Genomic DNA, 7053 nt, shown 5'->3' on the forward strand with positions numbered 1-7053 from the left:
CAGGTCAAAGGATCAGTTGCACAACTCCCACTAAGAGAATCATCTTTTGACATGTAAGTAAGACTTCATAAGATTTCTCTTTGTAGGTCAATTCAGTGAACTCATTTCTCTAATGAGCACCCACATCTTTGTATTAGTGTCTCCACACAAGTGATTGTGAGATCAATCACCCTCTGCATCGAGCATACATAAGATGTGCCAGTCTTTCCGGTAAACATTAATCCTCGACTCAATGTACCAATGACTGGGAATATTTAAGATTAGGATTTTAAGATTTTAGGTCTCACTAGTATGATCTCATCATAGCCTCAAAATCATTGTCTTAATCTAAGAGGTTCATCACAAATATAATCAACAACATATGATGAAACACAATGCCTTTATTTATATTAAATGTCATGTACATGATTTGGAAAATCAAAAAAAAATCCTTCACAATACATATTGCGATTGGCTTGTAGGGCATCTACTCTTTCATGCTCGGCACCTAGATCTGGACCATTGGTGATGGCATCTTGCTTCTGGACCATTGGATGGCACCCTGAATGATGATGCCTTGATCTGGACCATTAGATGGTGCCTAGATCTCGACCATTGGCTTTGGTTCCCTGCATTTGAGTCCTTAAATCATCAGGATTTAAGAGGAAGACGTGAGAAAAAAGTGTATCATTAGATACGGCTTTTTCTAAAGCTTGATACACCCTTCTCCTTAGCGCCCCATCATGATGGGATGCCCCTCTTAGCACACACCTCATCATGATGAGGCATGTGGATGGGATGCATCCCTTTGTGATGCATCCCTCTATCTCTTATTAATAAGGAGGCGCCCTGGGGTTCTAAAGATTATCCGAGAAAAAGCCTCTCCTTCTCTCTTCCTTATCCGTTCTTTCTTACAAGCCTCTCTCTTTTGTCCTAAGCCAAGACAAGAGGGTCTTCTTTAGGACAAAAAGGCTAGTGAATGTTTTAGAGGTAGAAAGGAAGAAAGAAGTGAAGGAAAATCAGCCAATTAAATCCTTTGGAAGGATTGAACAACTAGAATCAAGTTTTGGTGGAGCTAGAGTCATGAATCCATTCCTGTGTGGATCAACATTGGAGGGTGAACATTTGGGCACCTTAGGACATCTTCAGACATATTGGATATAGTGTGACAGGTATTCTTCTATACCAAGATTATATTTTCTACATTATTTGGTTATACTATTAAGGTGATCTTGGCTTATTAGGGTTTTATATAATGGGTTTTATAAGAAAATTTTATAATCCCGTATCTTCTGCTGCGCCCTAGGGCACTGGGAAACCCAACAGTGGTATCAGAGCCACCCTTAATCAGTTTAACCAAATGATAAAACATGCTATTATCCTGATGCTATGAGATAGCTAGGTTGTTTGTATGCATGATTAGTTTATGCTATGAGATAGTGTTATATTCATATTGTAGCACAGTATAATTGCTAGTGCTAAATTATTGAATGTGCAATGAGACCAATATAGTAGTATGAAAAACTTTGGGCTAACCCATTCTGGAACAATCGACTCAGTTGGTGTCTAGGAAGGAAGCCACAGGTGGTTACTGAAAGTGAATCCTAGGTTCTTCGGTGTTAAGCATGCTGATTTTTTTTTTTTTGAAAATCATGGCTAAACCTGATCGGGTTGCCTACGTACCCCTTCATAAGGGGGATCAAGCCACACGTAGTTCTTTTTAAGTTTCAAAAATGCAGCGAAAAAATCGAATCAAACAATTTAATTCGTGCATGCTTACAAGATCAAATCTAGAAATCAGCATTGTAAGAACACATAGGATTATGCCGGAATCGTTTAAACAAATATGCTAAAACTTTATGCATGATTAACTATCAGATCTGAAAGGTAAACACTCTATTCTGATTAATCTCCGAATATCCATCGAATGGATTCTGAAGATAACTCCGTGAGGAGCCCCAAAGGAGGGTAAAACCTCAGAGAATCGGACCAAAACCCTGACTCCAACATAAAAGATTAATATAGAATTAATACCTTTTATGATGGAAGAAACTTGTGGATCTGATTCTTGACTTCGCAGCCACGCACACGAATGGCCTCTACGAGAAGTACATGCGAAGCCCTAGGTAGATCGTCTTCCGCGGGAATGCTAGCTCGCGCAGGAATGCTGCAATGGCTGAAACTTTCTCCTTCTAAACACTCAACCTTTGATTGTTCTTTAAGAAGATAGAGGATGAACATGAGGAAGAAGGAGAAGAAGGGATGGAGGCCCTCAGGAAATTTTTTCAGAATTTTTTGAAACTTCTAAATATTGTATATTTTGAACCCAAGGCATGGGGTCTTTTATAGCCAAAAGACCACCCCACGCCTCCCACCTAATTTAGCCAACTAATTTAGCTGATAAAATTCCCAAAAAAATTCTGGTGGTTTGGCAAAATTTCGTGCATTTTGGATATCTAAAAGATAGGAATTCATACATCCAAAGTTCAGCCGCAGACCACCCTATTTCATGCACCATGCAATCCCTACAAATTAGGAAATTCATCTAAATCTTTCTAGAAAGATTTAAGGTGCCATTTTTATAGAAAATATATCCCCACACCTTCTCTCTTCTCATGCCAATTTTTGGCCAGAAATAAGGAAGATAGACATGGAAAATATTGGGGATAAATCAAGGTGTCATTCTTCTCCAAGAAGATAAGGATGGGTTCCTAAAATTTAGGGATTCTTCTCCTTATCCAATTCTGATTATTTGGACTCATAATCCTCATCAAATAAGGTCTTCTAATTGATTTGGATCAAGCCCAATCCAATTGGGTCAAGTCCCATCAATTGGGTCAAGCTCAATCTACTTGGGTTGAACCCAATCCAATTAGGTCAAACCTTGATGCAGCCCAAATTGAATCCTATTCAATTTGGCTCAACCTAAGCCCAATTACTCAATCAAATTGAGTTCATTAGCAATCTAATTGCTAATTAATCCTCCAATAATTCAATAATTATTTTAATGCAACTTTTGCTTTAGATAATTTGTCAATCGAATTGACCAAATTATTCCTGAATGATTCTTAATCATCAATCAGCCATTTGATCAACCTAGAAACTTCTATGCGTATGACCTCATAGGTTCGAACCTAAGCCGGTAGTATAGGAACGTCTTTCTATACTAATCGATGTGACCATCTAGCAATGGTACTCGACGTCCGGATAGGCCGAATATATGCGAAGCAAATATTCTGGAACCCTGGACTATGGTTACTGCATAATTCAATCCCTTTGACTCCTAATGCGAGGATGAGTTAGAGCTCACTGTCAACCCTATAATTAGTACATCCATTATGCAATTAACTTTAGATATCCCGTGACTCCTCACTGGGATTATCCTGGCCAAAGTTTTGCTAAATTAATCACAAGACATTATCTCCGATTTCGAAAAGGGGTCAATTCCATCTCGACTCACAACTGACTATGCAAGTACTTGACTGCACCCAGTGACCTTCCGTTACTAAATTAGAAATTCAGGTAGTCCGGTACCAAAGTATAGTGAGTTGCTTGCTAGTCACAGGTTGCGATCTTAGGTCAGAGGGCCAAACTTATACCCATATCCACTCGGAACATCTCTTGACAGTAGAGCATTCTGGAATTGATCACGTTCAGTGAAATGTACTCATACACATCACCTGTGTGGCATACCAGTATCTCCACACTCCTTGGTTAAGAGGACAACCAACGTATATGTCACACAACGATCTAATCTCGATAATGCTGTCGTCTCAGTAACAACATATCATTTGGTCACGAACCAGTTTAAGGACCCAAGGATAAATCCTCTTTTATCATAACATAAGTCCTAAGGACTTCATCATATAAGAGTTCATTTGAAGATGAAATGATGAATAATGTCAAATAACACTTTATTAATTTATCAATTTATTTACAAAATTCAATCATCAACATGCTGACGATTGACATTTAGGATACAATTTCCAACAACTCCCACTTAGCCTAAAGCCAATCGGCACAGTATCTAATACCCGACTTGTGCTCGTTGAACTCTTTGATGCCGAAGACTTTGGTAAATGGGTCAGCCATATTTTCTTTTGTATCAATTTTCTGTAGAATCTATCACTGTGTGCTGCTTGGAACTCTTCCAGTAGATAGCACCACCCTTAAGAGTAAAGATATAACCCGACATGCTCTTGCTATCATCTCGATCTGACTGGAAACTGGAATCAGTATAACCTCAAGTTTCAAGTCAGAATCACCATAGACAAGCCACTGGTCCTTAGTATTTCTCAAATACTTAAGGATGGTTTTTACAACCTTCCAGTGGTTGCTACCTGGATCAGACTGGTATATGTTCACTACTCCTAGCGAGTATGTCATGTCTGGTCTAGTACATGTCATGGCATCTATTATAGATCCCACTGCCAAAGCATATGGAATTCTATCCATACTATCTCTTTCTTGAGGGGTTGTCGGACAATTCCTTTTAGAGAGGTTAATTCCATGGCCCATCGAAAGATAGCCTTTCTTGAAATTAATCATACTGAACCTCTTCAGTATAGTATCAATGTATGTGGATTGGGATAGTCCAAGCAATCTTTTAGATCTATCTCTATAGATCTTCATTCTTAGGATGTAAGATGCTTCTCCCAAATCCTTCATGGCAAATTGAGATAATAGCCATACCTTTATTTCTTGTAATGCAGGAATGTCATTCTCGAGTAAAAGAATGTCATCCACATACAAAATAAGGAATATAATAACTGAACCATTTGCCATTTATAAATGCAAGATTTCTCTTCATTCTTAATGAAGCCATATGATTTGATCACCTTATCAAATCGTATGTTCCAACTCCGTGAAGCTTGCTTTAATCCATAAATAGATTTTTGAAGCTTGCACACCTTAGACTCATCTGCAGATATAAAATCTTCAGGTTGCATCATATACACCTCCTCTTCTAAATCTTCATTTAGAAAAGCGGTCTTTACATCCATTTGTCAGATTTCATAATCTAAAAGTGCTGCTATCATAAGCATAATCTGAATGGACTTGAGCATTGCCACGGAAGAAAACGTCTCGTCATAGTCAATACCATAACGTTGGCGATATCCCTTGACAACCAGACGGGCTTTATGGGTCTCCACCTTTCCGTCTGCGCCCCATTTTCTTTTGAAAATCCACTTACACCCTATGGATTTTATCCCTTCAGGTGGGTCAACTAATGTCAATACATCATTGACCTTCATGAATTCCATTTCGGATTGCATGGCTCCAAGACATTTATCAGAGTCATACCTCTGCATTGCATCCATATAGATGATCGGATACTCATCGTTTTCATCAAGTTTGACAGGATCCCCGTTCCGGACTAAGAAACCGTCTTGGGCATCCAAATTCAATTTCCTTCATTCATCCGGCTGACGTGGGACTCTACTTGATCGTCTTAATGGTGCATCTAAAATAGGTTCTAGATTCGATCTAATCAATTCAGACTCAACTGATTCAGTGGATGGTGTCGAGTCTTCTACATGTTGAACTTTCCTAAGCTCAACATTAGAGCTTCTACTTCCTTCTCCAAGAAATTCCTGCTCTAAGAATATAGCTCTATTGCTTACGAACAACTTTTGTTCTTCAGCAAAGTAGAAATAATATCCTTTAGTTTCTTTAGGGTAACCGAAAAAAAATATTTGTCAGACTTGGGTTCAAGTTTGTCTGTTTTTAAACGTTTGACGTACACCGGACACCCCCAAACCCTAAGATGAGAGAGCATCGGCTTACGTTCAGTCCACATCTCATGTGGTGTTTTATTTACCGACTTACTTGGAGCCTTATTTAGAATGTAGCAGACTGACTCAAGTGCATATCCCCAAAAGAATATGGACAGACTCACAAACCCCATCATGGATCGAACCATGTCTAACAGAGTTCGATTTCTCCTTTCTGATACGCCGTTATACCGTGGTGTACCAGGAGAAGTCCATTGTGAGAGAATCCCATTCTCTCTTAGATATGTCAAAAACTCATTTGAAAGGTATTCACCCCCTCGATCTGATCGAAGAGTTTTAATACTCTTTCTAGTTTGTTTTTCTACTTCATTACGATACAATCTGAACGTAATGAAATATGAATACCCATCTTTAGCATCTGTGCTCATTGGCCCACATACATCAGAATGTACAAGGGTCAATAAGTCACTGGCTCATTCACCTTTTCCAATAAAAGGTGATTTAGTCATTTTACCAAGAAGGCATGATTCACAGGTTGTTAATGATTCACAATCATTAATATTGAGAATTCCTTTTTTACTTAACATGTTCATCCTGTTCTTATTAATATGACCTAGCTTATGATGCCAAAAGTAGATATCCATGATATTATCTATTCTAGGGTGCTTACTTGACTTGTACATTACATTAACAAGCTGTGACAATATGTATATGTCATTACTCAATTGTCCATGTATTACAGTAACACCATTCATAATGATATCACAAGAACATTTCTTTATTGAGATTTCATAACCGTTTATGGCCAAAAGGCCTACAGAAATTACATTCAATAAGAACGTAGGACAATAATGACAATTACTCAAGACAATTACATGAGAATTGAAAACAAGTTTGAGATTTCATAAAGCAAGAACTGGAACAGATCTTCCATCTCCAACATTCAGAAATCTCTCACTGTTTCCAAATCTCTCATTGACCTGAAGTCCTTGCAACGAATTGCATATATTAAACGGACTTCCAATATCAAATACCCAGGTCGAATTATCACATATAGAGAAATTACAAGGTGTTATCATATAAATATCTTAACCAGCAACTGATTGCCCTTTTCTCTTGCTTGGCCTGTTCGGATCAAGTGAGGCAAGGTACTGAGGATAATTCCTCTTCTAATGCCCCTGCTTCTTACAATAGAAGCATTCTACCAGATTGTGGTCAGCCTTAATCTTTTTGGTCTGACTTGGCTTAGCACGTTGCACCTTTTTCTTTTGATTCTTATTTTTCTTCTTCCCTTTCTTAAAGGTACCACGACCCCTGGACGAACCTCCCACTAAATTCA

Source organism: Phoenix dactylifera, chromosome 14 (assembly GCF_051530095.1).
Source record: "Phoenix dactylifera cultivar Ajwa chromosome 14, Ajwa_hap1_PhDact_Kaust_v1.1, whole genome shotgun sequence".
Taxonomy (NCBI): Eukaryota; Viridiplantae; Streptophyta; class Magnoliopsida; order Arecales; family Arecaceae; genus Phoenix; species Phoenix dactylifera.